At 34.4% G+C, this 10,000-nt stretch overlaps 1 protein-coding gene across 6 annotated transcripts in view; it reads right to left on the bottom strand.

The window, feature by feature from the left end:
- Positions 1-10,000, bottom strand: part of LOC115216514 (probable G-protein coupled receptor CG31760) — an 895,090-nt gene that overhangs the window by 876,293 nt on the left and 8,797 nt on the right. For 5 of the 6 annotated variants that reach the window (XM_036506717.1, XM_036506716.1, XM_036506719.1 and 2 more), the window contains exon 1: positions 6,579-7,274. The gene's annotated coding sequence lies outside the window, so the exon portion shown is untranslated. Of the gene's footprint in view, positions 1-6,578; positions 7,275-10,000 lie in introns of those variants that run through there. The other variant, XM_036506718.1, reaches the window with a different exon arrangement.

The raw sequence follows: 10,000 nt of genomic DNA, 5'->3' as shown, positions 1-10,000 counted from the left end.
TATCAGGCTTACTATAATTACAGGTGTACTAATCCCTGCCATGTAGTATCCTGTATGGTCGCAGCCCAATGAATAGCGCATTGTACCAAATGTAAAGAGAGACATTTCAAACCTCATTACGGTAACAGCACTCGGAATAATTTTACTGGTATTGCTAATCAGAGGAAGCTACTTCATAAATGTCGGAAAATAAAAGAGCATAGGAATGCTATGTTAGAAGGGACAGTGACAACTTGCTCATGAATTACGTTGATGTGCAATAAAACAGTGGGGTGGCATAATTCTGTTTTTCCTTAACATAGGTTGGGGTGTCAACATATCTACAATGGAAGCGTTGGAAGAAAACAATTGGTGATGTGTGGAATAATATTTATTTCGGGGCATATCTTGCCATGCGCAGGGAGGCTTTGGGCATAGAATTGTCTGCTTGGAGTTTAATATCCGGGAATATGCATGCAATAGGCGGAATTGATGCTTCAAACAAGTGTACATATGGCGATGGTGCAATGTATGAAAAGGCGTAGCTTTGATCCTCTTCCAACGCCTTTAATAATGACATTGATCCATTGCTCTAGTAATCGTGTGTATATAGAAGCAACAAAAATACAATCATATAGATTTTTATTTTTGCATTTAATAACTTGTGACTCCCTAAGATTGCAAATCTATGGAATAGTTCTACTCACAATAAGTGTAGAAAAACAATAGACTGATGAGGTGGGAGCAGGAAGCTCAGTTGGTTTATGTGTAGCAGTAAGTGTCTATGGAATTGTTTTCTTCTTATTCTAAATGAAAATTACTGAAGGATAAACTCGGTGGACAAATGAAAGCGCGTGGACCATTATCTCCTTTTGTTTCCAGAGTATAACTTGTGGTAGCTCTAGGTAATCTTTTTCTTAGTGTCAGGAATCGATGAGTAGAAAACTGAGATTTAATCTGAGATTTAATCTTCGAACAATACATTTACTGTTTCAAAGCAGCAAAGGTGGAAAGTTGCTATGACAGTATGAAAAAACAACAACAACAAAACAAAACACAAAAACAAAATATTCACAAAGAAAAGCGAGACTAGGCATTTAGACAATCAAGATCCAATAAAGCAAACCCATCTAATACTGACAAGTTATTAGAATCGCAGTTCTTTGAAACGACAGAACGAAAAAAAATGAAAATGAAAAATAATGGAACAGAAAGAATCTTGTAATTATTTAGTAAGAGATGTGATCTAGTTTTGAGAAATTTAAAAGATTGACTGCTTGTGAAAACCAAATCAGTTGTCTATGAAGAACTACAATTGAAGTAAGCATAATGTACGAAGTTGCTGATTACGAGCCTAGCACATCATCGAAGATACTCTCGAACTTTCTAGAGTGTAATACTAGAAACAACGAAGTTCGACGTCATATAAAGTACTCTAAGCTAAATCTTGATGTTCGTATTCTCACTCATCTTTGCTTTGGTTACCTTTATTTCTTAAAGTATATTTATTTGTATTTATAAATAAATATGCGTTTTTCTATAATGAGACTGTTTCTTCACCGGTCAATTAGTGGGAAGAATGGTATCGATGAAATCTATCTCCTCAAAATTACTGGCTTTGTACCTAAACCATTATTAAGAAGGTGACTTGATTACCTAACAGAATCGTTACAGCGTCGGACAAAATTCGCAACGGCATTTCTTCCGGCTCTGAACATGCTTATCTGAAATCTCGTCGAGGCCAATTTTTCCCTTCATCCTTCGTTTCCATTAAATTATATACCAGTTGAGAACAGAGATCGATATAATTGACTAGTTCCCTTTTACATAACTTTTGGCTATAGTAGAAAGAATTATTGAAATGTCCAGCCTGTTGAATCGTTAGAGCATCGCAAAACCTTCCAAAATTTCGTTATGTTTAAAAATCTAGCTGTAATCAGCAAGTCAGTTTCACTTTTTACCCCTCTGGAATAGATGAAATATAGTTCAGTCAAGTACAGGGAACAATGCTATCGACCATTTCCCCACCGTTCCAAATTGCTGGCCTAAATCAGAAACATTATCATTTAAAATGCTCGCAGCTTCCTCGGCTACAAGAAAAATCACAAACATACAAATGAACAATGTGACTAGCGCTTTCAAATGAGACTCCATGTGCCAGTTTTACCATCACTAACGCCGCCATTATCATCCCGATTTGTTATATCATTAATAGTAGAGTTAACAGCAGTTCACTTAACAAATCTTTATATTTGCTATATTTGACGATTAAGACGTTCGGACGCCAATATATTCCTTAACAATTATATTTACCTAGCTCAAAAATACTTCTAACTGTGAACCAACACTGTATTACCGGTTATTCGTCTCGTAGCGGCCAAGATGCTGAGATTTATAACATAAACACAACGCTTTAAATTTAGTGATGAGGGTGTATTCGATTATATCGATTCTCGTAATTCACTGAATTCATATTTTATTGGTCTCTGTATGGATGAAATCTATATCCATCTTTGGAGGGTGGTGCTGGTATCTATTTCTTATTGGTTTAATATCAAGTTTAAAATTTATTTACAGAAAGAGAAATGGAAGTCTGTAGCTCTCGTCTTCTTGCCAAATGTGGTGTTATTAGTATAACTGAAGTGAAAATAGTATAACATTATCGGGTCTGTTTATGGTCAAACAGGTTTAGACGTTCCAATAAAAAGAGGAAAAAAATATTGATATCAATAATACCTTCCTTTCGTGGGAAAGATAGTGCTCTGAGTTTTAGTAGTTGTAGTAGTAGTAAAAGCAGCAGCAATAGTAGTAGTAGTAGTAGCAGTAGTAGTAGTAGTAGTAGTAGTAGTAGTAGTAGTAGTAGTAGTAGTAGTAGTAAAAGGATGATGATGAAGAATTGATAAGTAGCGATGCGTATGCATTATTTCGATGACATTAGCAGTTGGAATCGAAACAGTATTGCGGACAAAGGTTCACGTGTACTTCACAGATTATGTATGTATGTAAGTATTTATGTATGCATACGTGCCTGTATATATATATAAATATATATGCACATACACACATACATGTATATATATATGAAAAGTATAGTCAATAAATACATTAAACACAGGGAATGACGAGAATGATAGGAATACGATCCAGCGTAAGAGCGTCTATGTAGTCGCTCTGTCGGGTAGAGATGGCAGCTTAATATCTCTAATATACATATAAGCCTCTTAAGAACTTTAAAAAAAAGACGTACAAGATTAAGTTTTCCTTTTCTAGATAATATTATAAACGCGATGGCCGTAGTTAGTATACCTTTTTTTATAGGTGATCTCAATCACAATTGACATGGAGGCTTTGAAAGGCTGGAACATTTACATTTATGACGCAAATACACTCCTCCAAGATTTTAAGGTATCACTGAGAAAGGGATGTGGACCTTGCATTCGGTCCCCTAATTAAGTAACAAAGCAACAAAACAATCCCCCAAATCCCGTCCCCATAACATCGAATGAGCGAGTGACCTGCCGATCTATATTACAACAAAACTGTTATTTTGTTACTTTTAAAGAATATAATTTTCTTAGAGAATGACCTGGGTCAAACCAACAACAACAAATACACAAAACAAGCATGGCTGCCAATAAATGTGTTTTAGGGAGTTGTCGCCCTCATGATCTTGCTAGCCACATGTCAACAGTGATTCAGTAAATATATGACCAAACGTGTTGAAGCTGTAACAGATCTCGTCTATTTCGTTTTATATCCTAGGAAAAATTGTAATTTCGTTTTGAAGACGACGGAATGTTATTTGAGAGAATTAGTTGTTATTTCTAGCAGCTCAAAATGATCACGTAGATATATTTTACTTGGCTTGTTGATTTTCTTAGATCGTAGTGATAATAAATGAGAAATATTTACAGACAGTGACTTCTCTTTGTTGTTGATGACACTGCGGGCCTACGATCCATCTGATGTTTAGGCAATGAAAACGCAGACTTTTGTCGACATTACATATCAGGGACTATATTATTAAATATATCTCTATACTTTTTCAAGGCGGTAGAACGTCATTTGACATATATTTGGCTGCTATGTCTAGCAAGTCATGCGACAAGACTTGTTGACTCATGAACTGTTATTGTTGGTAGATGATGTAAATGCTGTTGGACTACCAAATGTAGCTTAGGTTGTGTGGTATATATCGCTTAACTTTGTACAGAACATTACGTTACGTTTACCAGCAGACCCATACTGCCTGCTGCCATTAGATCTGTTTTACAACTTTATACATGTACATACAGAAAAGTCATTATTTTTGCAGTTAATATGAATTTCAAATTTTGGTACAAGGCCAGCAATTTCGGAGAGAAATAAGTCGATTATATCGAACCCAATGCTCAACTGGTACTTATTTTATCAACTTCGAAAGGATGGGAAAAACAGTCAACTTCGGCAGAATGTGAACTCAGAACGTAAAGGCAGACGAAATGCCGCTAAGCTTCAGCCCGGTGTGCTAACGATTCTGCCAACTCGCCGCCTTTGCTGTTCTTAAGGCGGCAAAAAGATAGAATCGTTAGCACACTGGGCAAAATGCTTATCGGGCGTCTCGTCTGTCTTTAGGTTCTTAGTTCGTATTCCACCGAGACCGACTTTGTCTTTCATCCTTTCGGAGTCGATAAAATAATTACCATTCCAACATTGTAATCGACTTAACTCCCCCCTAGATTACTGGACTTGTGCAAAAATAGGAAAGGAATATTAATGTTGTAGCTACATATTCCCGGAGAAGATGAAAACCCTGCAAGAATTAATGCCACTGAATCTGCTAAAGGGACGATGTAATCAGGAAAACATATGAGGCTGTGGTGATAATTTTTCTACTAAATTGTCTCCTAAGCAAAATTATTTAAGCTTAAACACATACACATAACCCTGGTGGTGCGTGTACGGGTAGTTGTGAGAGTCGGTTGCTATGTAGCGAAAACATGTAGTAGAAGTGGCTTGGCAGTCGATGATAAGGATTAATGTTTTGGTATATGTAAACAGTGAGAACTCCCCACAGTGACTGGGGGATGTTATGCGCTTGGGTATTTGGTGAGTGTGATAAACAGAAGTAAGAATGTGCCGTGCGCTGTAAATATAAGTAAATGTTGATACTCTTTATATTCAATCTAATTAAATAATTGATTCTAAATTAGACACAACGTTTCATTAAAGTGACGAAAAAAATTACAAAATTGTAGAATAAGAAATATTTGATATTAAAACTTTAACATACATTCAATTGAAGTGTAGAGATATACTTTTTATTTTTATTTTTCTAAGTCAGTGATTTGTTTTGATGTGTTTCTTGGACAGTATCTAAATATCTTCTTGTTTGTGCTTGAGTCTTTGTATCCATCTGTGTATGAGTTCGATTTTTGCCTATGTAAAAACACTGGGTGTCAGTTTTACGCATGTTAGTAAAACTCGGTGTAAAATATCAGGGATTTAGAAAAGGGTTGGTTGAAAGAAGAGAAATTCTATATGATGAAGTCGATGATCTAAGATTTAGGGTAAGAACGCAGTGATCTATATAAATTTATATGTACTTACATACATACGTACATAAATACGTACATACATACAAACGTATATACATACATGCATACATACACATATAGGTGTGTGAGTGCGTATGTGCTTGCATGTATGTATGGATACAGCGCCTCCCAGTGAAGTTTAGCAAGATGAAGGAGGATTATGTTGCGACCATTCAACTCGTTTTTATTGATTCATTCATGTATTTATTTATCTATTTATTTGCAAACCTTTACAGGTCTTTCCTTAACTCTGCCGGTCCTGGAAAAAAAGATGTACCGGTTGAACACACCTATCATAGGTCTTGTGTGTATATGTATGTATGTGTGTGTGTTCATGCGTATAAACATATATAACTATATGTGTGTGTGTGTATGTGAGTGTATGCGCGCGCGTGTGTGTATGTATATATGCATATATGTACATATATACACATGTATATATGCATGCATGTACATATAGATATAGGCATACACACACACACACACATATATATATTCTGTGTGCATGTCCATTTCTAGTGAAGCTACAAAGTGGTGGGCAAAAAGTTACTGGCCAATGTGAAAAAGTTATTTACTAAGACATATATAACAAGTATTGGGCTCTTTTTATAACCTTTCTTTACACGAACTCATAGTGAAGCGCGCATACACACACACAACACACACACACACCACACACACACACACATACACATACACGCACACACACGCACACAAATACACGCAAATGTACGTACGTAAACATATATCATAATGTGACGTGTGTATGTGTCTGGTGACATTACTAAATAATCTGAAAAAAAAAAACTTACTTAGAAATCAATAACTGAGAAGAATAAAATCTAGGTCCCCAACCATCTCTCAACTGATTTGAATATAAAAAGAAATCAAAATACTTAAAAGAGAAAACAACTCAGAGTAAACGTGCTGGATACGCTGGATATCGATAATTTAACATAAGAAAAACCGATATTTTTTTTCTTCTTACAAAGTATAAACGCAAATATGAATAGATATAATTACCTTGATATCGACGAATGTTCATTAACTGATGTTTCCAATAGAAGATTTCACGTGTAGATTTTCAGAAACTCCGTGGATGTACCGGCAGTATAACGTCAGGGAATACTGCACACTGACATTCTTAATTAAACGTTAAACTAAAATAACATATATATATGTATTTGGCATTATATAGGCCTGTGTGTAAAATTATGTATTTCTATATGTTGCACTTACTTATATGCGTGTTAATTCCGTGTACGTATGTATACACACACACACACCACACACATACATATGTTGCTTGTACTTTGTACACTAGTTAACTAATCACAGTTGGCACTGATATCTTGCAACATCTTCATATGCAAACATGTGTGTATATATATATATATATATGTGTGTTTGTGTGTTACATATATATGTGTGTGTGTGTGTGTGTTGTATGTACATATATATATATAAGTGAACTTTTACAGTTTTGTTTGGGGTGCGACTTCTGTATTTTTTATTATTTTTGTTGAAAGTACAGTTCAAAACGAGTGAGTTGCTAGTAACCACCTTTTTTTACTCTCAGTACTTTTTCTATACTCAATTTTTCTCATACTTAAAGCAAACAAAAAAAAAATTAGTTTCATTTTGTTTTATGAAAGATATAGTTTTTTATGTCTCCACATAACCATACACAACCATTAAACAGTTCTTCATATATATATATATATATATATATATATATATATATATAAATTTATATATATATATATTTATATAATGTATGCATATAGTTGCAATTTACAGAAAAACAAAAGCCGAAGATAGGTGTATAACCAACAAGCAGGTGTATTAGTTCGACTCTCGGGAAGGTGTTATATACACAGCAGTTGTAAAATTAAGAATTAAATTACAAACAAAATCAACTTGCTTTTAGTTTTTGCCTGGATCCTTCTAGGGTAATTGTAATGGAAGACACCATGGGCACGTGTTAAAAGTATAATAGCATTAAATGGATAACTAAATATACGGTCATTCATACTACCACCCAAGGAAGATCGTTTTATAAATTTTTATAATTTGCATAAACTTTGCTTCGGTACCACTATAAAAACACATCTGCTATGCAACGACAGCGTTTAATGGTAATATTAACGCCTGTATTCGTGTAACACCTTCTTTCCCAAATTAATATAATAAATAAGCAAATAATGTATTAGTTTTTTTTTTCTTTACTTTAATTCTGGAATTTTCTTGTAATTCAATAATTTGAATTTCATATGTGATATTTCTCTTTTCGTCCCATACATCCAGTTAAACAACATGAACAAAAGTTGTGACATTTCTGTAACAAGTGTATTTGAACAGAATATACATAGAAATATAATCATAACATATATATATATATATATATATATATATATATGCGTGTGTGTATCTATTTAATATTTTGTGTTTATGCTTCCTTTGTCTTTTTCCATTCTCAGTCGATTTTTAAAACCATTCCAGAATCCGATTTTAATGTAAAATATATATTATAGAAGTTATTTCCAGTTGTACATAAGTATTAATACTGTTGTTATTATTAATATTGATATTATTATACTTTTGAACTTTGTTTTGTTTTACATGCGAGAAGAAATGTAAGGTAATTTCTCACAACCGATAGTTAACAACCAGGTTTTGAAACTGAGACCGGTGATAAACCGAGGTATACCAGGATAAAAAATAGAAAAAGAAATTCTGAAAATTTAGAAGGAAGCCAAGTGGTTGTTGAGTTGAGTAAACAGTCGTGCGAGAACCAGCTGGGAAGAGCATACGCTTTGCTATCAGCTGCAGTCTAGCAGTTAAATTGGAAGAAAAATCATCAGCAGCCGCTGCAGCTGCAGCAGCATTGGTAGTGGTAGTGATAATGTCAGTGGTATGAGTGGCAGCAGCAATAGTACAGTTATAGCAGTTGATTCAGCAGTAAGAGGCTGCTGGAATCAGTAAGACTGTCCTATCGTTCCAAGTAGCATCTACGTGTGCTTGTCACATTCATTAGTTGCAGCAGATTTGATGTCTGCTACTAGTAATTCAATCATAACAATTATTTTCAACTTCGCACCAGAAACGTCTTCTTAAGGAAAGCTAATTGGTAGAATACAACGACACCTGTTTATTAGTGATAACAAATCCATCACCCTCCAATCACGGAAGGAAAAAGAACAACGGATGACTGCTGGCAGAGATTGAACGCAGAAACGTTAAGTACTAAGCTAGATATTGTAAAAGCATTTTACTCCTCAACACTCCCATTTGTATCATATTAATTACATTTGCATAATGTTAATAATATAATTGTTTAATCGATAAGCTTAGCGAAAGTTTCCACTTCGCTGTTTCTTCTATTTGTATTTTAAGTGCAAGTGGAATGAGTTAAAAGAATCGAAGCCCTTATGCAGACTCGTTCTAGCAAACATTCGGTGCACATATTAAATTTCTTTGGGTACTTAAACTTCTTTATTTCTCCAATAATATTAAAGATAGAAATAATTTTGAGGACTATGAGATGAGTAGCGTACGTTGATTTTTATTTATCTAATTTGACTGCTAAGATTTACCTATTCATAATTTCTTACTTTGGGAAATACCTTATATTTGTAGTAATGGATTTCAATCGATTATATATGTTTGTCTCTGTATATAACTAGTAAATATTTCCTCGGGATACAATTTAGTAATATTTCAACTGAAACGAAATTAACATTATTAACACTGAAATTTATTTTGTCTGATTCTCTTCCGTTTGAGACATCACAAGACAAAATGCTTCATAATTTAATTAACTACTGAGACAAAATTTTAAGAGAGAATTATATGGCGGATGTTCAAAGCATGTACAGGCGCCGAGCAACGAATCGAACTATGTAATCTCGTCTTGGCAATTTTAAAGTTTTATTCTTGTAATAATTTTCCAGTAAACAGGTCGAGAATAAACGTATTGGATTCGAATTAAACAACATCTCCCATTCATAACTATGTGTGACATTGGGCAAACGCAGTCACGTAAGCACATGTGTATACTCACGCACACGTGCGCATAAACACACACACACGTACACACATATACACACGCATGCAGATACACACGCGCGCGCACATAGACACACACACATCACATATACACAAATAAATATATAATTGCAGCTTCCAATAAGAAAGTATGAAATGTTGAAAATAGAAATGTAGCAGGCTGAGTTGATGCTTCATGTTTATGCTTCGTGGAGCCAAATAGAAAGAAGTTCAAATGTAACTCTGGAGTTGGGCACAGTAAATCCTTCAGACCAGCTAACAAAAATTGGCGTTTAAAAATGGCGGGAATTTTAAATGTAATGGACACCATGAGAAACAGAAGAGTAGAAAAAATAGGGGGGGTACTTCAAGAAGAAAAGAGTAAAGGGTCTCAGAAC

Source organism: Octopus sinensis, linkage group LG10 (assembly GCF_006345805.1).
Source record: "Octopus sinensis linkage group LG10, ASM634580v1, whole genome shotgun sequence".
Classification (NCBI taxonomy): domain Eukaryota; kingdom Metazoa; phylum Mollusca; class Cephalopoda; order Octopoda; family Octopodidae; genus Octopus; species Octopus sinensis.
The sequence above is the reverse complement of the archived record's forward strand: the minus strand, read 5'-3'. Positions and strand labels throughout refer to the sequence as shown.